The sequence below is a fragment of the Monodon monoceros genome, unplaced genomic scaffold (genome assembly GCF_005190385.1).
Source record: "Monodon monoceros isolate NGI ecotype Baffin Bay Population unplaced genomic scaffold, NGI_Narwhal_1 Super_Scaffold_2, whole genome shotgun sequence".
Lineage (NCBI taxonomy): Eukaryota > Metazoa > Chordata > Mammalia > Artiodactyla > Monodontidae > Monodon > Monodon monoceros.
Window position 1 is genome coordinate 36816483 of NW_021703776.1, and position 25315 is coordinate 36841797.

The 25315-nt window shown below is 37.4% G+C and overlaps 1 long non-coding RNA gene across 1 annotated transcript in view; it reads left to right on the top strand.

Annotated features, from left to right (window-relative positions):
- LOC114901700 overlaps positions 1–6017 on the top strand; it is a 20115-nt gene extending 14098 nt beyond the window's left edge. Inside the window, exon 5 of the long non-coding RNA XR_003795258.1 lies at positions 5880–6017. This is a non-coding gene — a long non-coding RNA (uncharacterized LOC114901700). The remainder of the gene's footprint in view (positions 1–5879) is intronic.
- Positions 6018–25315: the final 19298 nt, after the last annotated feature.

Genomic DNA, 25315 nt, shown 5'->3' on the forward strand with positions numbered 1-25315 from the left:
TGTGTGTGTGTGTGTGTGTGTGTGTGTGTGTGTGTGTGTGTGTGTGTCTATTCAAGAGCGCAACCATCCTGATTTAGGTATTATTTAAACTTAGATAATGTCCTCTCTTATTCAACCCCTCCAAAGGCTCCCATCTCACTCATGGTAAAAACCAAAGTCTTTGCAATGGCTTACAAGGCCCTATATAATTTGGCTCCCTGTTACCTCTATGAACTCATCCTGCGCTTCTTCCCGCCCCAGGTGTTCAGTTACAGCATCACTGGCCTCTTCTCTTCAAGTGTTCAGTGTCCCTCCACCTCAAGGCCTTTGTGGCTCCCTCTGTTGGGAAAGATCTTCCCCAATAACCTACATTTTATTGCACCCTCATTTTTTTATCCATCTTTCTTCATATTTGCCCATTATAAGCTTATTTCCCCCCAGTACTAAGTTCTCTGGTCATCCTGTTTAAACGTCAACCCACCCCCTTCCTTCTCTGCTTGTTATTGGTGTTTGTTTCTGGTTTTCTGTTTTTGTTTTCATAGCCCACCTTTCAGACGGTGCATGAGAGCCTGGCCCAAAGTAGGTGCTCAATGAACGTTTTCAGATTTGTTGAATTTCATAGTACCTTCCATGCACATAGTAGGTGCTCGCTGTTTTTGAATCGACAGTGTGAAGCTCCAAATTATATTTTACACCAGAAAGGGGAATACAGATTTTTATCCATTTCATGAATTTTTCAGTTAACAAGAATTGAAAGTGGTTGTATATCAGAAACAGGTGTGTTTCATCTGTGTATAGTAAAACACTGAGTTTCAAAGAGTGGAAAATTTTGGTTGTTCATAGCAGAAGGAACTATGGAACCAACGACAGGTTCATCGAGCCAATGGCTATGTTAAAAGAATATAGACAGTGCCACATAACTAGGAAAATGCTCATTCAAATGCTCGAAGGGCGCCTTTGATCATGTTTAAGTAAAGAAATTATGAAATGCTTTTCACTTAAAGTCTTCCCGACACAACCACAATTTGGCAATTGTTCTCAAGCATAGAAGCCAGAAAAAGATAAAACATGGTGGCCTTCTACTCTAAACCCCATAAATAATTTTATACCCCCAAATAAAACAGTTAACAATAAGACTTTCTGAGTGAAAGGAAGAGATTTTGTAAGAGCCATTCACATCATAACAGATGTGCTGTCTTGCTTCAGCCTTATTTTATATCTTTCCTTTACCCTTTTCTCTCATTGAGAACCCTATGGCATAAAGTTTCATTTCAAAGATTTAAAATAGGACATGGAATCCTAGGCAGACTTAAGAGCAGTTGTACAGAGCAATCTATCGTGGATTTTGTGACTCTTACACAACATGCATAGTTTCCCTGGGACCAGGATATTTTTGCCCTAAAACTGGCCCAGTTCCCCTGCACAAGATCATCCTCCTTGCTCAGAAATAATGGTAGAATTGAAATAGATACCACTCAAATTGAAAGAGTTAGTCCGTTCTAATCCAATAGAAAACTACTGGCAATTCTCGGAGGTCACTGAGTTTAGGATCTAGAGATCATCTTCACTTGTCAGAACACTGGACTGCAAAAGGCTCCAGAGACAATTTTGAACTACCTAAGCAATTTTCACCACCTTCAGTGTAAGCACCTAGAGGATTTATTGACAAAAGTATGCTGTGCATGCATTTATTTTTGAGCATTAGATTGGCAAAAATGCCCTGGATATTTCAGCATAGGCTCCTTTGTCTCTTTCTTTTAACCCTGCCAGACCTCCCTAAGATATATGCCACAGAGAAGCCCCCATCCTCCGGTGTCCATGATGAATGATTTGGGAATAGTCCAAACAGTAAGGGAGGGATTTAGCCCAGCTTCCTTGACTCTAGCCCCATTTATTTATGAGAAGGTTGTGAGGAGATTTACAGGGAAAGTAAAATATTCCATAGTGTGGCTTTTTATGCAGACCGGTGCTTAGGAATAATCATTGCTGTCACTGCTTTAATGTTGAAGGGGAAAAAAAAAAAAGACTTCTGCAACCCACGTAGTACAAAAAAAGAAAACAAAAAAGCAATAAAGGAAAACCAGGAGTTGTGTAGTTTGATAGTTTGTTTCTAGCTTCTTATTTTATCATTACACCCTTTGCTCCAGAAACTTTACTTTTCTCTAAATTCCGTCAAACTTAATTTCTTCATCTCTGTTCTCTCTTCTCCATTTGTGTGTGAGCGTCTGTGTGTGTGACAATAATTGTTAATACCCACAGTACTTCATTATTCCTCAGAAAGACCCTCAAGAGTACATGCCAATCATTTGTCCATTGTGTAAATGATGAAACCAAAACTCAGAAAGTGAACCTTTCTGAACCTAATGTTGATAGGGAGAGAAAGGTAATGGTAGGGAGAGCCCAAACTCAAACTTAGATGCCCCTGACTTCAAAGTCTTGTAGTTAATCACTGTGTCTTCTTGCCTTTTATGTAGAGGAAGAACTTCTGCCGTTTGCTTGCTGGCACGGGCGAGGTCTGTGAGCAGGCCTCTCATATGCCTGGCTCATCGTGCATCCCCTGGCCAATGCACTTGCTTCATTGCTTTCCATGCTTGCTCTTTACTGTGAGAACAGGGTCCTTCTGGGTAAGGAAGTCATTCACTTCCACGTTAAATAATCACAGAGATGCGGGTTTAAACAGAATAGCAAGCAGAACATCGAAGCCTTATTTAAACTAGAGAGCTGTATTCAGTATTTCTCTTGCTTCTTTTCATTTCAACTTTAAGTTTTCAATACAAAAGAAGAAGGAAAAATCAGCGATGCCTGATTTCTTTTTCCTAATATTTTCTTATGGCAATTTCCAAACATAAAGTTTGAAACTTTTACACGGTAAACACCCATACACTCGGCATCTAGTTTCTATAATTTTGCGTGCTTTACTTTTCACCTCTCTATCCACTAATCTCTCTGTCCACTAACCTATCTTATTTATCTGATACCTTTTAAAGCTAACTGCAGATATCAGTGCCCTTCACCTCAAAACACTATGAATATCATCAACCAGGGTTCAGTATTTATTGACTCTTTTTTGTTAAGGTAAATTTTATGTAAAAGGTGAAATGCACAAATCTTGTGCATCATTTGATGATTTTTGATGTGTATCTACATCCACGTAACTAAAACCTCTTTCAAAGTATAGAATATTACTATGCCAAATCCAACATAATCCTCATCTCCTGGCCCCCCTGCTCACAGAGACAATCACTGTTCCAGTTTTTACATCATGGATTACTTTTAGCCATTTTAGTCTTCATAGTCGTTCAAACAAATCACATAGTAACCACTCATTTGTGTAAGATTTCTTTTACTTAGCATTATGTTTTTGAGATTTATCCATGGGGTTGTAGTGATATGTTCCTCCTTATTTCTGAGTACTATCCCAGTGTATGAAAATATCACAGTTCGTTTATCCGTTCTTCTCTTGATGAAAACTTGATCTAGTTTTTCTGTTTAGGCTTTTCGCGAATATTCTTGTGCAAGTCTTTCTGGTGTACACGTTTTCATTTTTCTTGGGTAAATACCTAACAGTAGAATTGCTGGATTGCGAGGTAGGCATTTGTTTAGTTTTATATAGGAACTGCCAGATCTTTTCCCAAGGTAGTTGCATGGTATTACATTCTCATCAACAATATATGAATATTCTGGTGGCTCCGCAAGCTCACCAACATTTGACATTTTCTGTCTTTTAACGTTTAGATTTTCTGGTGATTATATAGTGGTATCTCATTGTGATTTTAATTTGCAATTTCCTGATGAGTCATGACATTGAACACTCTATTATCTTCCTTTGTAAACTGTCCAGTATTTTTGCATATTTTTACAAATTGGACTGTTGTTTTCCTTGCCTGATTTTGAAAACTGAGCAATATTGAATACAAGTGAAATCACTGTGTCATTTAATTAGTTGTCTGAAAACTCAGTCTTAAGAACCATCCAAATTGTACGGAGCAATTATAGATAAATCAGGTAAAGGACTATTAGGTGTGGTCTACAATTATAAGGAAGAAAAAAGATAAGATTTTTTTATTGTAGTTACTCCAGGGCTGCTGTGGGCCTATCCTGTCTGCAACAGAACATGACAGAACAGATTAGCCTGAGACTTGTCAGGCTATCTTTAGCTTTCTATTTAACTCTCAGAAACTGTTAAGATAATCATCCAATTGGGTTAATGCTTCTCTGAACCTGTCCTTCAAACCTGCCACTCTTTCTCCACCATTCATTCATTATTTCCTTGTAAAACTCAAGTGGCCATCTCACATTATTTAATAATTCTATAAGACCTATGGCCAACTGCTAAACTTAACAATGGAGGATCAACTTAAGAAGGAGCAGAGGAGTGATAAATGCATTCCCCTTATTGTCATAAAGTTGGAAAATTATGACCATATGCATGGACTGAGCCAGAAGGGCAGAGAATTCCCTTTGTCTCCTTATTATTCACCCATTGTGCTGTTTTAAGTTCCTTTAGTGGCCAAAGTGTGACAGAAGCAATACATCAGGTTTTTGCTGTAAAATGTTATCTAAAGGCAAAAAGTGGGCCTGTAGGACAGATAGAATTCTACACTGAGCCATGGGATTTATGATAAAATTCTATAACCAAATAAAAAATACCTGTGACTACATTTATGTGAAGCAATGGTGCCATTCTTTGGCTAGTTTAGGTAATCACAGGTGCATATTCTTAGTCATACTAGAGATATATCCCAGTAGACATTTGGGAATCTGTTTTGAATTTTAAAGTGGAAGTTCCAAGACAGATTTGGCAATTCTTTTCAAGTTCTCTTTTTCAGAGAAAAATACACATTGTGGAAAAACGCTGGAAAAATATAGATTGTGATTCAAAAATAGTGTGCTGCATGTATATATATACAGAAACATACTCTTTTGATTTTGATAGATTAATTTTCTGTGACACCTCTGGATATGCTTTGGGCCCATGTGAAGAGAAATATTTAAATAAATATATTCCATAACTATGAAACAGGAGTTTAGCAATGAGCACAAACTGAAAACAAAGCAAAGACGGAAAATCAGAGGGACCCAAATTCCAACCCAATATTGGACGAGTTACACTCTGATAAAATGGTTGCGATAGTATTTTTAAATATTCAAACTGGTTTCCTGAGGAACATTAGCTATCAGTGTTTCAGAAAGAAATATTAAGGTGTTTTCATCAAAATTAATAGTAATCTTTCTTTCCTCATTACTGTAATTAATATGCCTGCTTCTCTGTCACTGTAAATTTAATTTTATCACCTAAGGCAGGCAGTGAACTTGTGCTGTCTGAAATTATTTTTTTTTCATTTCCGCAGGGTAGGAAAGAAAGGATTTGGAGCATTTCTGTATTTTTTTTTTTTCCAGAAAGAGGCCAGAACATGCCATATTGTAAATATTAGCCAAAAATATATGCTAATGAGAAAAATTCAGTAATCCTCATGGGAAGCCAGTCGTTTATTCTTTCTCCTTGCTTCCACTTCTTTCCCATTTCCCTGTGGCCTGCTGGGAATGAGTGTATCAAAGAGCTTACACTTCTGTTGGAGTATGACTGGGCCTACATGGTCTAAAGTCTAGTGTGCATGTAGAGAGGCAGCTTCCTGGTTCAGTGACCGTTCCGTAAAATAGAATTTTCCTGTACATGGCCTCTTGCTGTAAATCTGAGTTGCAGATTTACAGCAAGATATCCCCTCAGTCCTGGAAGATCCAGATAGGGCCTGGGGTGCCTGGCATCCTGGTTCAGTAGCCTCTTGCTATAAGTGACATTGAAATGATTCATAGATAAGGACCCCCAAACACTGGGTTGCAAGAAAGGCCAAGTGATACCTTCAGCTACCTGATAATCTGAATAGTCTTTCTCAACTCAGCAGCAAAAATACAAACAGCCCAATCGAAAAATGGACAGAAGATCTTAATAGACATTTCTCCAAGGAAGACATACAGATGGCCAGTAGGCACATGAAAAGATGCTCAACATCACTAATTATTAGAGAAATGCAAATCAAAACTACAATGAGGTATCACCTCACACCAGTCAGAATGGCCATCATTAAAAATTCTGTGAATAACAAATACTGGAGAGGGTGTGGAGAAAAGGGAAAACTCCTATACTGTCGGTGGGGATGTAAATTGGTGCAGCCACTATGGAGAACAGTATGGAGGCTCCTTAAAAAACTAAAACTAGAACTACCATATGATCCAGCAATCCCACTCCTGGGCATATATCTGGAGAAAACCACACTTCGAAAGGATGCATGCACCCCAATGTTCACTGCAGCACTATTCACGATAGCCAAAACATGGAAGCAACTGAAATGTCCATCGACAGAGGAATGGATAAAGAAGATGCGGTACATATATACAATGGAATACTACTCAGCCATAACAAAGAAAATAAGGCCATTTGCAGCAACATGGATGCAACTAGAGATGATCATCCTACCTGAATAACTCAGAAAGAGAAAGACAAATACCGTATGATATCACTTATATATGGAATCTAAAATATGGCACAAGTGAACCTATCTAAAACACAGAAACAGATTCATGGACATAGAGAACAGACTTCTGGTTGCCAAGGAGGGGGAGGTTGGGGGAGGGATAGAGTGGGGGGCTGGGGTTAGCAGATGTTAGCTATCATTTACAGAATGGATAAACAACAAGGTCCTACTGTTGGACCCAAGCCCAGGGAACTATATTCAATATCCTACAATAAACCGTAATGGAAAAGTTTTTTTTAATAAAAGGAATGTATTTTATATATATATAATTGAATCACTTTGCTGTACAGCAGAAATTAACATTATAAATCAACTATACTTCAATAAAAAAGTTAAAAAATGAAGCCTTTCTCAATGGCGAAGGAGTGTTCTGTACATCAGCGGTCCCCAACCTTTCTGGCACCAGGGGACCAGTTTCGTGGAAGACAGTGTTTCCACAGATGTGGGGGACGATTCGGGCAGTAATGCGAGCGACGGGAAGCAGCAGATGAAGCTTCGATTGCTCGTCTGCCGCTCACCTCCTACTGTGCAGCCTGGTTCCTAACAGGCTGCAGACCAGTATCGGTCCATGGCCCCGGGGGTTGGGGACCCCTGCTGTACATGGACATCTATTCAGGACTCAGGTTCAGATTGTGTTAGTTGGGGCACCCTAACATATTGTAGCTGAGTTTAGGTCTCAGATCCCCAAAGACAGTGGCACACAGCCTGCAGGGACAAAGAAATTTTGCAGGGACTCTTAGGTTTAGATGTGAGTGGCAGCCCCAATCTCTGTCTTTACATATATGGGATACTTATATAAGTTTTTGACATTTGTGCTCTCAGTGACATTTAAGCTTGTTGCATGTTGGATGCTCTAGCAATGCATACATTCTGAGTTCTAGTTTGAAATATACGAAAAAGTTCAATTGGATTAAAAATTATTTTCTCCTCAGAAATGCCAACATTGGTTGCATTTGTCAGTGAAAGACATGATGATTTCTTCAAAGGTAATTAGTTTATACATGAAAGTTAACTCAGTTTTCCACTGGATATTTGAAAAGATTTTATTTGCCAGTGTGATAAAATTTTCAACATTTAGTATTTTCTCTAATGCTCTGTGTCTTTGTAATTATAAAATGTCAAGAAAATGTAATACTTTTTGCCCCCGAAGATATTTATAGACACTCTTAAATCCCTTCCAGCTTCCTCCAGTGAGCCATACAAATCCTGTCATTTTCTCTGTATGCTGTGACAAGAAAAGCATGGGGAAGCCCTGCAGGAAGGCATATTGGTTACTGGTCTTTTTATAGGCAGCGGCTACTGGTAACTTAAGGACCAAGGGTGTGTATCTTCCTCCCTTCACTAACGAATTAAAGTTTCCTCCTCTCGTGAGAAATTATAAAACATAAAGGAATCAATCAACCCTGGCCTGTACTCTATAACACACTATATGTGGTTCATAAAATAATTATTTAGCAACCGCAACTATAAGTGATATGCAGGTATTACTATCCAGTATTATCTACCAGCTGCCCCTCCCAGGACCCTGGCCCCAGGCACAGACTAATGCATTTCTCTGTTACACATAGTCCTTCAACAGCCTGTAACCTGTCTTGTTTACTCTTCCGTTCCATGCTCATGCCTCCCCTCTTTGATCTGGTACTGAGGGCGGAAAGTCTCCAGATACTCTTTTAAAATAATTTTAAAATAAACTTTCTTAATTTATACAAAATACAGAACCGTGAATGAAAGCTATTTGTAAAAACAATAAACAAAAATGTATAGAAGAGAACTCATTTTTTCCTAAAGTCCTCCCTAATCTCACACTCCTTGCCCCAGAAACCTTTCTCTCCCTCCCTCTCTCTCTCTCTCTCATAATATACAGAACTTCTCAGCTGCTCAGATTTCATCAGCTGCAACTTATCGACCAGTGGGTTTACTGACCACCCCCCCTGGTGCCGGAGGATCTGAAATCACTCCTAAGATAGACACTGCAGGAGCAATCACGTGTTCCCTGAGCTCTATACTTAGCTCATTCAATAGACTGAAAAAAATCCTATACCAGTTTCAAGAGAATATTGGTGGGGGAGACAAATTCTCTGTCTGGAGGTTGGGGGTAACCAGAAGGTTGGGCTACTATATCACATGGACTGGAAGGCTGAGAGCCTTTCACTATTTCTCTGGGGACTTGATGGGTGTAGAGTCAGATTGCTTTCATTTCTATCCTCCTCCACCGCCACCACCCTCATCCAAACCACCATCATCTCTCACTTGGGCACTTCACTGTTTACCTAGCTGGTTTTGCTTCAGTGCTTTCTCACAGATCATTTGTTCCTCCTAGAATAGCTAGTTATAACATGTTGCTCTTTTCCTTACTCTGACTCACAGCCTTACATCACCTGCCCCCATCATCTTCTATTCTCTTCCCTGCTCTCTGTGGTCCAGCCACATTGTATTTCTTGCATTTCATCAACTACTCTTAGCCCTTCACATACTTGGGACCTTTGTTTTTATTATTCTTCCTTTCTATCTTATCTTTCCCATCTACCCTGCTCTTTACAAGTCTAGCTTTTTCACATTGATCCTATCCCGGCTCAAACAGCATTTCATCTGTGAGCCTTTCCTGACAATCCTCCCCTCAATAGCATCCCTATTCAAAATCTTCCCAGCCTTCTGTTTATATTCTTTATAGCACTGTCACCATTTGTATTTCTTTATATCATTGTGGCCACTTATGTGCATCTCCTGTAAGATAAGAATGCTAGCTCTCTTACTTCATCACCGCGTTTAACGCTAGAGCAAGGAGTAACACTAATTGATCACAAATGAAAAAAATTATTCTTACAAAAGAATTACAGTGGGTTACATAAGAACTTAGATCCAAGAACCAATAAGGAAATAATTTTCTATTTCAGCCATATCAGTTATTATCAAGTATAAAGGGTCCAAGTTTGACTGAAAATCTCTCTTTGGCAACTGTCTGCTTCATCTGCTTCTTCCTCCTCTCCACCTCCCAGGCATCAGGGTATTTTTGCATCAGTGCAAAAATCTAGCTTGGCAGTACTTCAGCCAAATCTTTGCTATAACATATCTGATGGTCCAGGGTTTTCTTGTTCTTTTCCCTGGGACTTTTTTACGTAGAAGAAAAATGGCCATTTAATCAGTACCCATGATCTTCAGCAAAGGGGCAAGAGGAAAACAATCTGATTATAGCGGCATGCAAATGACCGCCAGACTTCACACTTCATGGGCATTTCACATTTTGCAAAAGAAACTTATCGATATATATATTTCCCGTCATAAGAAAAATATTTGGAGGGATAATTTTTAGTACCCCTGACTCCCACATGTCTGAGTTTTGGGCTAGAAGAAAAGGATTTAGGGACTTGACATCTTCCATGTGAAAGACTGCCAAGATCTTGCTTAAAGCATACCAACCTACATTAATCCCTAATGAAAGTATCATGCAAGATTTCACTCTTCCTTTTATATTAGTCAGGCATGCCTCACCTATCTTCCCTTTCTGTAAGTATTATATTGGTAAGTTTGCTTTGTAAAACACATATACTGTATTAAATAATCTGTCAACTGAAAGCAATATTGTATGCGTATTACCATTTTGTTCACATGCATTATACTTTTGCAACCTTGGCTTATTTGTATCAAAATTCCACTGGCAGTGTTTTGCTTTTGATCTGTGAGCTATTAAAAGCCCTGTTACTACAGATGAAAGGAGTTAGAAAGTTCTATATCATAATGCAGTGCGATCAGTAATTCACAGAGCAGGTAATTTGCAATGACTTGCCAAGCCTTTGATTGCACCAGGTTTATGGCTATTAGCAGTTTCCCCTTTCAAATTTGTATGGTTCCATACTTCCTTTTTGACCTCTTTTTCATCATTTATGGTCCAGTTTGGTAGTGAAAAAACATAACTTCTCGCTTAGTGCACGGCTGTCATTCAAATCCCAGTGACTTACTGAGCACTTTGACATTTGTGATGATGAAAAAAACATTAAGCAGGTGTACAGAACACTAACCAGGTTCCTGCAACAATGCTTTATGGGATTCACAGTGTACCTCTGGGCTATAAACTGATTCAGGCTTGATTTTCTCTATCAGTTTAATCTCAGTGTTCAAACTGCCATTCAGAGAAGGAGGCATAGTTTTCACTAAAATTGAAGTTAAATAAAATTCCCAATAATAGTGTTAATATAGGACCTCATAAGAACAATTGGAAGGGCAGTGACTGCCTACCACTAAAATAATATTAAAGTCGGGCTCACATGTCTACTTTGAAGTCATGCAATTAGGAGTACTACTTGATGATACTGGACTATATAAAATTTAAGCCCTATAAAATGTCTTTAGCAATGAAAACTTACAGCTCAATGGCACGCTTTAGCCCCTTAGCTGTCTGAATTGCATGTATACCATGTGAAGGAAACACCACGTTATTCTGTGGAGGTTTTTTCTTTGCACATTTAAAATTGGTCATCTGTTGTACAGGTGTGCAGCACATCCTGGTGTGGGTTAGTCTGCCCTCAGGTGCAGTCTGTCTGGGAGATGTGGAAACCTCCAAAACTCAACACAGTCCAGGTCCCCAATTAGTGTGTTTGGGGAAGTATTCAAAGTCAGAACCCCTGAGCACAGGGATTTTCCCAACTCAGTACTAGTTAGACATCTCAGAATCTATCATTCAGGCCCAGAACCATTTTCAGTGTAAAGTGGCAAAAATGTCACATGCACGTACAGGCTCACACATACCTAACAACGAAAGAAATATTGTTGTCAGGATCATCCACTTCCTATCATCATTCCAGTATGAAAAGAAAATACCTTTTCCAATAATATGGAACAGACAAGCATTGCACTTTGACCTTCTGGACGTTTATCATATTTAGCAAATTATGTGAAAAATCCTAAATCTAGAATAGAAAATTTTGAGTAGTTTTACATTTGGAAGTGGTGGCTTCTAACAGAGAGCATAAAAGTTACGTCCATTTATATCTAAGGCAGAAATACCCTGAAAGAGTAATTATAAGCAACCTGGGAAGACAGAGCTGCAGACTCATGCGTGCTTATCAATGAAGAAGGCTATTCACATAAAATAAATGCATTTGAAGATCAAAGGCTATAAGGGCAATCGGTGCATGGGTAGTGACTCATGCATACTGAGCATTTTGCACAGAAAACTCAGTGTCCTTTTCAGCCACAGCCGGGCATGCGGAGAGCAGCAACATTAGTTGCTTCTTTGAATATAAAGTAGTCATAGCTATACTATTCCATGCTTGCCTAGCAAAAATACAGTGATATCGACAGCTTCCCTTGTCCTTACCATCTAGCTTTTGTAACATTTTCATCTTCTTCCTATACACATCAATTTCATATCCAATACAATGACCATGACTGCTCATCATACACCTTCCTCCCAGCCAAATGTATTTGTCAGAGAGTAGTGACGGAAACGGGACTAAGACGGGAAGTTCAATTAAAAAACAAAGCGATGCTGATGCTTTATGAGTTTTACAGAGATGGCAAGAAATTTTATATCTGCTGTGTCCCTCAGGCTGGTTGTAATTTCAGTGCAGAGTGGAAATGGTCCTGAGAAATTATTGATCTTGACTTTTACCAGGCCTGCAGTAAAGCAAAGGTAACAAATAATGTCATGCTTGAAGTTGGTGAAAAAATATTTGCAGTCATGCTTGTAAGTTGGGGCCAAACTCAGGAGCACTGAACCCAAACCCAAAAGCACACTACCTTGTCTTTTCCCAGTCTCATGTAATATTTTTATCTGTTTAGTTTCACTGATGAGATTTTTAGGTTAGTTAACCAGTACTTCTTGCTAACCTGTCTTGATGTTTTATCAGGTCTTACCTAAAATCACGTGCTTGTTTTGAGTCCATGTGCTGACAACTACTTAAATGCATCACTCTTTATTTATTGCAAACTTTGCCTGTGCTTTCATCTTTTCAAAGATTTTGCATGATCCTTTGGTGTAGGTTATTTAGAAAAATGAATGAATTGATGAGGTCTAACCTAGAAAAAATATAAGCGTCCCATAAAAAAGTGCAAATAGAAACCAAACGGAGGAGAACTGGCAAAAAATAGTTTACTTATATGTAGAAAACTAGTGCATTTTATTTCTTGAACAGTTCATTCAACTGTGGCTACAATTACGTATTTGCATTATAACATGAGCTCTGAAAGAATTTGTACCTAAAGTGGGAATACCAAAGAAAGTCGTTTCAGTTTATGAAATTACACTTTGTACGTTTATTTGTTCTCTCTCAACTTGAAACCCACAAGTTTTTATTAAGGCCATGGTTCATATTTCAAATAGCAAGAAATCTTCACGTCTCCCTTTTCTTCCCCCTCAAAAATAAATCTACAAAGCACCTGGATTTAGAAGAACAACATAGATCTATTGCCATTAACTCTGAAAACTAGCAAGCACTTGCATAATAAAAATAAACAGTGTGTACCATAATCGATGAGGAGGCAACATCCCACATTGTTTATTGATTCATAAGGTTAAGATTAAAGTGGGATTCTTGCCTGTGTTTATCAACAGGTTTTTTTTTTTTTCTTTTTTTAAGCAGTAAGTGAACCTGGAATCCCACAAACCAATCAATAAAGTTTAAAAGCTTCAGTGAATCTAACCCATAACAGGTCCTTGTTTGGAGAACATGCTCAAGAAACACATGTGCCTTTAAGAGGTCTTGAAAGACTTTACACCCATGGACCATTACCATTTCCAAACACCCTGCAGCATTACCAGCCCAACATATGCTGACTGTATATCACCGTGACCCTCTCACTAAAGCTCTTTTGACTGGAGTGCTTTTAATACCCACTTTCTCAGCTGAGCTCAGGAGTGATTTGTTTTACATGCCACATTAATCCTTTCCACATTTTCTGGATGAGGCAACCACAATTCCACTTGTGAGGTGTTTCTAAAACACAGTTATAGGAATAAAGCAGCAGGGTCCCAGACTTGACAACTTCCCTCTAGGCAGCTGACAAAGTGGGCTATCGTGCCTCGGTTTAACTCTCGGTTTAATGAACATTTGTGCCCAGACACTAGGGTGGGCCAGCCTTCCAGGCCAGTAGGAAGCCCCATTTATTGAAGGCAATTTACTCTCAATTAAAACACTGTAGGAATCTTCATAGATGTAATGCTTTCTTGATGCTATGCATATTAGTAGAATTAAAGTCAAGAATAAATGGAAAAGAGCAGAACTGAAACTATATAAAACACATCTCGGTAAAACCAAAGAGAGTTTATACATCACACCCTCATAATCGTAGGAAGAGAGCTTTATTTATTTATGTATTTTTTAATAAATGGGCAATTAGTGTTCAAAGCACAGGCTTTTATTACGTGGTAATTTTACAGTTTTAACTTTAAAGGCAACTTATCCACCCCTACTCCCCAAATATATTCCAAGACCAGTGAACTTCTGTCGCATGCATTTATGAACTTTTCTACATTTTTAATGTTCACTGAATGTAAGTAATGTACATTTTTGAAATTTCAGGTTGTCAACAAGGCTAACTGATTGACCCAACCAATTGTTAAAAAAAAATGTTTTTACATGTCAGCACTTGGCTGATTTTATTAACTTGTTAGTATTATGCTCCCAATTTTATGTGTTAAAATCTAACTGTACAAGCAACTTGAGGCCTAAATTTATGCCTTTATCCAGTCCTAATTTATTGTTCTTCCCTCATAAATTTTATTTGCAGCTTCAATGGTCTGAAAAAAGCAATAAATCATAGTGAGGTGAGTTTTACGTAGTTTAGATTGAGTTCCTTATTTTCACTCGAAATTAATCTAATCCGTTCCTTCTGGTGTCATTGTCATGTGGCTAATAGTATGTCTCAAAGCAAGAGATCATTTGAGTCAAAGAGATCTTTTTTTCTAAGCTACAGGATATCAGTTACACATACTCAGGTGATAAATCTTTTACATAAATTATAGGGAAACTGATGTAATGTTTACAAAATATTTAGAGTTCTGTAAGTGAAAAAATACTCCCCTATTTATTTCTTGTCCCAAGTTGCTTCCCTTAGGTAATCAGGAGTATGATTCTAGTTTTTCTGAAGAAGGCTTCTGGAGGCGTGATGTACTGCGGTTTCCCTACCGCTGTGGAAGCCCTGGTTGCTAAACTGTGCCTGGCATAGCATAGGTGCTCATTAAATACCTGTAAAATGGATGATGGCTTCAAACATACCCCTTCACGTTCTAAACAACAATCTAGTTTATAATAATAATAATAATAAAATAACATTTTAGCAATGCCTACCAAAAAAAGTTAGCTATTTCCTAGTGATCTTTAAAACAAAAAAAATCTGATCACGTGAGGGGAAAAAAAGCCATTGAAATCTCATTCTCCCTTTTTCTCTCTACACACATACCCACACGGACACACCTACACCACACTAAGCAGAGACTCTACTTTAAAAGTAATTAATGTAGGGGCTTCCCTGGTGGCGCAGTGGTTGAAAGTCCGCCTGCCGATGCAGGCGATGAGGGTTCGTGCCCTGGTCCAGGAGGATCCCACATGCCGCGGAGCGGCTGGGTCCGTGAGCCATGGCCGCTGAGCCTGCGCGTTCGGAGCCTGTGCTCCGCAACGGGAGAGGTCGCAACCGTGAGAGGCCCGCGTACCGCACAAAAAAAAAAAAAAAAAATTAATGTATACTCAAATGTAGAAAGCAGAATTAATACTTAGCAGATCATTTGATACATTTTTAGAACTTTGAAAAGTTGAGTTTAAATGAATTTGTCAACAGTTGATGGAGAACTGTGAATTGTTTCATCTGTGTTTTAAAATTGATTTTAAAAAATGACTTTTAGCTTTTGGAACTCTTGTCTCAACATCTAGAATCATCTCAAAATGAGAGGATACTTTCAAGAAAAAAGAAATGCCTGAGTGTAAAGTACTGTCTTAAACTTTATTTCAAATGCTCTGCTTTCAGTTTCTTTAAAGAAAACTTTCTAGATTACTTTCTTTCTCTAAACTGATATTTCTTTAACAGGATCTAGAATTCCTTGGCTAGCTTAGAATCATAAAAGCACTGGTTTTTACCCTGCTTGGACATTTGCTCAGTTGAGTTTGGGTTCATATTTAGTTATATCCACTAAAATTGCCCATTCTTCTTTTGCCATTGGGCATTTTTTCAATCTTAACAAAACCAAGTCCATATTATAGGCCTGCTGGCCAACATTCCAGGTAAATGAACGGTTTTAAAGAAAAATGGTGCTATTTTTCAAAAGCCTGACATTTAAAAAAATACAAGTCCAGAACTGAAGCCTTCAATAATTTTTCCATGCCTATATGCTACAAGAAGCGAATGGTTACACAAACGAATACATCTGGGATTATTTTCAAGCTGTTATTCCCCACCAGGGAAAATATTTAGAAATACGGCTCAGTCTTTGTGCTGCAACTACAAAGAGGCCAGCCATCTTGATGCTTTTCCAGATTGTTTAATGATTTTCCTCATATTATGTGGTGGCTTTATTGCCCTGTTTCGTATGCCTTCCCATTCACTGTTGGTAACCATTTATGTTGGGTATGTTCCAATTTCCAAATCTGTTTTGTGGCATTTATAGCTCGCAGCTAATAAGGCCATTCAGTATTTTTATATATATAAAATATTAAAAAATATACTTTACCATGGAAAGTTAGAGGAAATGATTCAAAATTTAAAAACAGCCTTATTAAAGGGTGGAGTAGAGGTGCCTGCTTCTAGAGTCCAGGAAATGCAGTATTAGGTGTGTGTGTGTGTTTTATATGTATACGTAGGTATTATATGTATACATACATATGTAACGCAGCAAGCGTATGTGTATTATATATATATAGAATTATAAGTGCAAAAGGAATGGTAATTCATTTATGTTACTTTGCAAACTCTGACTTTATAAGATAGAGCCTCCAACAAATATGCATATGTATATCCTGGTGTTATTTTCATTCAGCTTGGATTTTAGAGTTTGAGTTTTTAGAGTGTTGCCTTCCTACGACGCCCTATAAAATGAAAATTATTGAGTTTGTTAGATGCATAAATACTATATGTCTAAGAAACTGAAATTTCCAGAATTAACTCCAAATTAAAGCAAAAAAATGAATATTATCATTAAGGTAGTCTTTTACTCAACATACATCTAAGGAGATCATGTTAATCATGCTTTTATTCTACTTTTCCAGTTCTATGTAAGTTAGATATTGAAGACATATTTCCTAACTTCAAATATATTAGATTGAGTTCATAAATTACTTTGATTTCTTATATTTAGAATGCATGTTACTAAACTAAAAATTTTCATATTTATTATCACACATTAGAAGTGATTTGAGATTTTAATCATGACCAAAGTCTGAAATAAGATAAAATCCTCTGAAAACATAGTCTTTTTTAATATTACCTTTGTGAATTTCAATTTCAGTGTCATAATATCTTACGGGAATAAAGTTTTTTGCAGGAGAATATAGCCTCTAATTGTTTGAGTGTACAAGTCATGCAGAAGATGGGTTGGTTAATAATGATATAGTTCATCCATTTCCACATTCAGAATTCTGTGAAAGAGGAAAGTCTCAAAGGTAACCCACAGAGGTAAGGCTAAAAGACCTTGTCATTGTGAAAGATTTTTATGCGACTGAATGAGAAAACAATACCAAGTTTTAGATATGAACATTGTAGTGCATAGGTCTACAGAAAGAGAAGCTAATTTCTATGAGAATAATTTGCAGGTCTTCCTACCCTTGAACATCACCTGAGTGAGTGGTGTGCAGTGTGCCAAGAGGCAGTATCTGAGCTCTTGGATATTTATATTTTAACAAGAGTGACATCAAACTGATAGGTCTTTACATGCATCAGATTAATTTTAACTTGCTTTTTTGCAAAGAAGACAACTTATTTAATTTCACCAAGTTATGCTTCATGTTAATATATTTGTGTGGACATCTAAAACCTTAGGTGGTTTTGAATTAATAATGTTATTATTTTTCTGATATTGAAAGTATTAAATCATCTTCTAAATCATCACCAATATGAGAGCAGAAATTTAGAGAATCCCCTTAATCTTACCCTTCAACTATAACAAAGATTACATGTGTATTTATATATAGCATATATGTTAACAGATTCATGTATATAATTTCTAATTTTGCACATGTATACACCAACAGTGTATACAATAATGGTTCATATTATTATGTAAATTACAGAAACCAGATAGAATTTAGTTTAGTTAGAAACAGGTCCTGTCCTGCAACTTTTTACATGGGCCACTTCCTCTGCCGATACACAGAGATATGCTCCAGTGTTTTTAATATTGCACTGTATTCTCTTAATATTGGGTTGGCCAAAAAGGTTGTTTGGTTAATGAATACATTGTTCAATAAAATTCTTGGTGAAAATGAAACATGTGTCTTTTTACTTAAAACTGAATAAGTTATTTAACCTATTCCTTATTGATAAAATATTTAAGTTGTTTCCAAATTCTAGCTATTAGAAACAATTCTTCATTGAGCATTCTCTCATAAACAGTTTTGCATACTTAGGTTTACACAGCTATTGTGTAATTTTTGAAAATATCATTATTGGCTCAATGTGTATGCACATTATTCAATTTATTGATGCTAACAAATGCTTTCTAAAAACTGTAATAATTTGCATTGCCAACAAAATTGTCAAAATAAAAAAATGCCTGTTTTATTACTCCTATACAAACATGAATTTTATCACAATTTCTCTCTTTTCCCTTTACCTTTTTAAAATAATACAAAGTATACAGGCTAATCTAAAAAACGTCTAGCAATATAGAACTGTATATAATAAGATTAAAAGGCAATTCTTATTTTCTCTTTCGTCTCCTTCCCTCACTCACACAGCTCTCTCTCTGCCCTCTCCACTGCCACCATCTCTGTGCATTTCCAAAAATCTCTATTTGGGCATGTGTTCTTAATGTACATACTACTTGTCAGTCATAAATAGGATCTTATTTGATATTTTATTCTACAGCATCCTTTTCACTAAAAAATGTTTCACAAATAACTTTCTATTTTATTTTTAATGGCTGTATATTATTATGTAGTCCGTATGCTAATTTATTGAATCCTTCTCCTATTGAACAGTGTTTCTCCTGTTGACCGAGGTTATTTTCAGGTTTTCCCTATTACAAAAATTACTTTATATTAACTTCATACTGAAATCTTTACCACTTGTGTATTTGTGAAGAAGAGACATATAGAATTGGAAATATGGAGTCAAACAATATGCACAACTGAAATTCTGGTAAATACTGCCAAGTTACCTTATTAATCATTTAAAAATATTTGCTAACCATATGGCCATAATATTTCATTGTTTGTATTCGTAAATTTTTTGTCTTGTTGAGATGAAGAACTTGACCATATGTTTTTAGGTTATTGAATGTATTTGAAATGCCAGTCCAGGCAATTTGCTAAATTTTCATTTGTGTTGTTCTTTGCTTACATTATAATTTATAGGACTTTTTTCTCTGTTGTAATTATTACCCATTTGTCTATTATATTTTTGTCTTTCCACCCAGTTAATGATTTTCCTTTTTTTCTTATTTTTAATTTTTATGTTTTAAAATTTATTTTTTCCTTCATGGTTTTTGAATTTTGCAACATATTTAGAAAAGCTTCTGTACCCCAAAGATGAAAGATATTTGAAAATGATTTCTTGTGTTTGTTGCCTTTTACATTATAATGCTTTGAAGTCCATTTGGGAGTTATTTTGATGAAAGTGAAGTCGTTGTCAAGGTTTATTTTCCAGAGTTGTTTTTTTTTTTTCCTCCAAATTATAAGTCAGGTGGCCCAATACCACTTGATTAATCATCTAGACTATGTAGAAATGCCAGTTTTTACATATATTATTTTCCCATGCATATTTGCATCTGTTTTTTAGATTCTCTATTCTGTGCCATTGATATGTTTGTTTCTCCATCAGTACTGAATGTTTCCAATCACTTTAACTTTATAATGACATTTAATGCTATGTAAGACTAGGTCACCCTCATTGCTTATATTTCAAAGAATTTTCTCAGCTTTATCATTTGATATGAGACCAAAGAGAAACAAATGTCTATTTTCATTGGGAATGCCTTGAATTTTCACAGTAATTTAGGAAGGATTGATATTTTAAAATATTTTTAAATTTTACTCTCCAGTAATACAATATATATCTCAATAAAGATCTTTTTAATGTCCCTTAATAGAATTTTATAATCATATTCATGTGGATATAACTCTTTTTTTTAAGTTTACTTGTAGGTATATTTTTATTGATTTTGTAAATCAAATATATATTTTCTATGTGATACTGCTGTAGAAGAATTTATTCTGCAAATGACTACTTTATTGAAATTTTTTATAATTTCTAATAACTTATACAATAGTTATTTTGCTTTCCTAAAGAAATTATCATATAATCTACAAATAATTAAAATTTTGCTTCATGCGTGTTGTTGTTTAATGCATTTATTATTTGTTGACTACTTTATGGAGTAATTAAATAATACTGGTGATAACAGATACCCTTATCTTAATTCTAACTGTGTTGGTTAAGTCTATGGGTCAACTTGACTTCCATAAGAGATGCTCAGATAGCTGGGTATAATAATAGAAACATTAGAATAATAGAAACATTATTATATAATAGAAACATTATTTCTGGGTGTATCCTTGACAGTGTTTCTGGAAGAGATTAGCATTTCAATCAGTAGGCTGTGTAAAGAAGATCCACCCTCACCAGTATGGATGGGCAGAAGAAAGGTGAATTCTCTCTTTTCTTGAGATGTCCATCTTCTCTACTTGGAGAATTTTTTTAAAAGGTGGTATTTAAGCTGGCTATTTAACTTGAGTTGAAACTTGACATGGGACCAATATAGAGGCTTATATTCCAGAAAGAGTAAGAAGATTCAAGTCACAGAAGATTTGCTGGAAAGTACAAATTTGGGGGTTGAATAACACGGAGTGATGCTTGAATAGTAGACTGGGGCAACTTCTGAAGGATATTTATGCCATGCTAATGATTTTGAGCATTGTATAGTTTGTGTAAAGTCATTTTAAAACATTTAAAATTAGCATGTAACACAATTAGACCATTCATTTAGAATAATAACAGACTGCATAGAAAGTGAGTTTTCAGGTAGAGAAAAAGGACAGTGTCTCAAAACACTGGGCGAGAGATAATGAGGGCATATAGCAGTGGCATAGGAGATAGAGAAGAGAAGATGGATTCACAAGGCATGAATGACTGATGTTATAGTTAAAGAGAATGATGGGAGGGAGAATGAAGGAACGCTGCTTGAGTGACTAGATACCTGTTAGTGCAATTAACAGAAACGGAATGAAACGGGAGAAGGGAGCTGGGGAAAAATGGTAAATTTATCTAACATAGTGTGAGAACAGAGCCAGACATTGTTGTGGGAATATGACATGGCCTCTCCATTCATAGAGCTCTTCACATAGTGGCAAGAGAAATACCAGGACACGCATTTTTGTAATTTAATGTTGTAAGAGTTTTCAGCAACAATTATTCAATCAAAAGTGTCCCCAAATGACATTCAGTAATCCTGCTTTGGTAGGCTAAGGAAAAATTCTCAGAGACGTGCAGACATTACAAGGGCTACACAGGAGGATTTATTTTCCAGGGGCAGGAGTGTGGAGAAGTGAGGTGCGTGCGTGAACCTAGTCTGATGTGGCTGAAGCACTGGATGTCCTTAGAGAAGTGACTGAAGTTGTGGCTTATAAGTAGAAGAGCAACGCAATCACATTGTGCTATGGGATACTAAGAAGACAGTTGGGTCCTTCTCTAGATATGGGCTAGAAATAGACAAATGATCTCAGCCCTTCCAATGTCACAGTTTTTCAGACTTGAAAACTATTATGTATTCACATCCTATGAAAGGTAGTATCTCTAGCAGAATCTTGGGCCGCACCATGTAATAAACCGAAGTATGAGTTCTGTTGGTGAAATGTATGAGTTCTGTTGGTGAAATATATGAGCATCCACAGGCCATGAGATGAATAAAGGCTATTTTGTGAATTCAGGTGCTGTTTTGCTGCCAATGAACTTTGTAGAAAAAGGAGCTTTATGGATTTCAGGATGGGAGATCACGGATTGTGGACCTGCATATCTCCTTGGGAGTAATACACTTTTGATCATGTTTGGACTAGTGGGAATGGGTGAAATTGTTCAGGTAGGAAAGTGAATTAGAGAAGAAAGGTTAGTGGACAAAAACTAAGGAAAATTATCATTTAAAGGAAATTTATCCCTTGAAGGAAATCCAGAGGGAAAAGCCTGAAATACTAGAGTGGACATTTAAGAAGGAAATGTCAACTAGATCAAATGTGACAGATTGAGCCAACAAACAGCCATGTGAACAAGGAAATATAAGGCGTTTATAAATACTGTGATCAAAGAAAAACAGGATAGCGTGGTTAGAAGTGCCCAGGAGGCTGCCTTAGGATGGGTGGTCAGGAAGGCCTGTGAGGGTTGCCATGTAAGCCAAGGCCTGAGGGTCATAAAAGAGCATGCTGGAGAGAGAAGCCTGGTCTAGGCAGGGGTTCCGAAAATTTATGCCATAAACGAGAGCTCTGTGGAATTTTGTAGAAGCTTATGGATTCTTTCTCAGAAATATATTTATAAATACATAACATAAATATATAGAACTATAAAGGGAATCAACTATATTGAAACATTACATCAAATATGTAAAAAAATCATGAATTTTTGATGCAGTAATATACGCACTTGTAAACTATCAAAACTCAAGAGCTCACAGGCAGATCTATAACTCAATATTAAAATGATTAAGTAAAGAAACAATAGTTCAAGATATATGGAATAACTGTAATGTGACATGAAAGTATCCGTGATTTCTATTAATGAAAAAGTAACAGGTATTGCTAACACAACTGTGGAACATAGTGAAAGAAAATGCTTAATAAAGAGGTAAAATCTTTCCTATCCACGTTAGTATACCCCTGGTCCAAGGCAAAGTTTGGCCATGGTAGAAATTTAAATATACTTTTAGGAAAAGTGTGGATAGAAAGAACCTAAAAATGAAGCACAAAACTCTGAATTCTGCACCCATGATCTTCAGCACTTAGGATAACGTTCCAACACGTTTTCTGTGTGACATGGTAGGCTCCCAGTTTTTCGTGGGGCTTAAAGGAAGAAAGGGCATGATGTGGTGCAAGCACCTGCCGCTTGAGCCATACTGTACTGTGGTACCATATGTATCTCTGATGGGAGAATCAAAGCATAGACTACGGTACCTGCGGTGGGAGTATTCAAACATAGATCCCTGGGTTCTGGCAACAGGCCATACAATTTGTTGCAAAGAACTACACACCTACTAAAAAATACACCTACTGCATACCTCCTGGTATGAAACTGGGCCTTGGCAGGAATGGAGCTTCTGACCCTGTGACATCAAGTGACCAAGCATCCAGAGGTGGCCATCATGAACTTAGTCCTCTCAGATTACTGAGTTAATATGGCCACGTGGACCCAGCAGTCATTGTAAGATGCAAGTAGTACATTCAGAGTCAGGCATAAGCAGGGACAGAGAGAAAAAGTAAATGCATAAGCAGGTGGCCCAGACCCACCCTCACATTATCTAGCACTGTTTCACCAGCAGATTTCCCCCAAGTCACACCTATGGCAGCATTGAAGGTCCCTTGTAACCAGCTGATGGAGAAGAATATTCCTCAGTAATGGGTTCACTAAAGGGTTGGTGTGTTATGTTGGTGTTAGTTGAAAATGGATGGCTGATTCACTGCAGTTCAATCCAGGGGTTTCCCTGAAAGGAAACTGTATAGGCAAACTCTCCCAATAGGCAGAGCTCAGAGTGGTGAATTTAGCATCCACTTTGTGTGGAAACAGAAATAGCCCAAGGGCACATGACCTCACGGACAGTGGTAAATAGCCCAGCTGACTGGTCAGGGGCATAGAGAAGTAAGAATGGAAAATTAGGGACTAGGAGGTCTGGAGAAGTGACGTGTATTTGCACCTATGGAATAAGCGCAAAATGTGACAATCTTAAGTTCCTGTCAATGTCCATCAGAGAATACACACACTGTCCACAAAAGAGGTATTAACCAACCAAGTTGACAGAGAGACTTGGCCAGTAGACGTCAGCCAGCCTCCATCATTGTTCACTCTAGTGCTGGCACAATGGATACATGAAGAGTGAAGTCATGGGGACTACGCATGGGCTCCCACTCACCAATGCTAGTCTAGTGACTGCCCCTGCTAAATGCCCAAATTGTCAGCAAAGAGATCAATCCTTGACCCTATTACAGCACTGTATTCTGAAGAGTCCAATCAGCTTCTTGTTTGACTACACTGGATCCTTCCACTCTGAAAGGAGCAGCAACTCATCTTGACTGTAATCGACACACACGCTTGGTAAGGGATCGACTTTCATGCCAGCAAAGCCTTGTCTGGACCCAGTATCTGAGGATTTACAGAGTGTTTTATTCACTGACACATAATACCAAATAATTTAATAATTACATCAGAGGAGATATGGCAGTGGAAACAAGACCAAGGGATCCACTCGTTCCTTCCCATACAAGACCAGAGAGAAGCCACTAGCTCGGCGGCACAGTAGTTAGACCTCTTAAAGATACAGCTGAGGCACAAGTTTGAAAATGATACCCTGCAAGAATAATCCTCCAGGACTGCATCATCCTCAGGACTGAGTGTACACTCTAAATCAAGTACCATCATCTGATGTTTTGTCTTTAAGTAGAGTACATGAATCTGGGAACCAAGTGGTGGAAACAGCAGCCGTATCAATTACCATCACTCCCAGTGACATACTTGGGGAACTTGTGCTTCTCATTGCCACAAATTTAGGTTCTGTGGATTGAGAGGTGCTAGCTCCCAAAGGAGAACCCTTCCACCAATGGACACAAAGTTAGTCCCACTGAACTCTATGCTACAGCTATTAATCTGTTACTTCAGGCTCCTATGCTAAAGACTATGAGGAAAGCAAATGAGTCACCATAGTGGCAGGGGTGACTGACATCAATCTTTAAGGAAAGGTAGGGCTTTGCTACAAGGGGGATCAGAAAGTATTGGGCTTATTCTGAGGTTATTCAGTGGGTCATCTTTTGGAGAGTAATTAATACTCTCATCCCCTCCTCCACCACCTGTTTTAGATGCCCCTCACCCTCAACTAGTAGTTCCCTTGGTCTAGGTTTGTCTCAGAGTGGGGTGATCCAGACCCTTATCCCTGTGGGATTTGAGAGGAGAAATTTTTACTCTGTGGTTAAGGAGGACAGATCATCTACAGAGTGAATCATGTAGGTTTAAGAAGAATGTAAACATCTACGACAATCTCTGGGTGAAACGGGAATCAGCATGAAGATTGCTCCGTCCAATGTCATGTTTGTAATGGCATTTATTAGTAGACTTAGGCCATTTTATTTTATTTTTTTCTGGTAATCATTTCTAGCCAAGGAAGAATAACAGAGAACTTAATTGGCTCGAGTAAACCAGAGATAGAAATTGATCATCTAAAAAGTACAACATAAGGATATTCAAGGGGCAAGGAATTTGAGGATGGTATTAGGACAAATCATGCATCCTAGTTTTGGAGGGAAGGATATAAATATAGATTGGCAATGAACATATAAAAGAGATCAAGGAACTAAAAATCGATGACGTGTTGAACTACATAAGGGACTATTAACTAGTAAAATAATTAAAAGTTGTCACCAGAAAATATAAAGAAAGGAGACCAAACAGAATATTTGCACAAGAGATAAGGG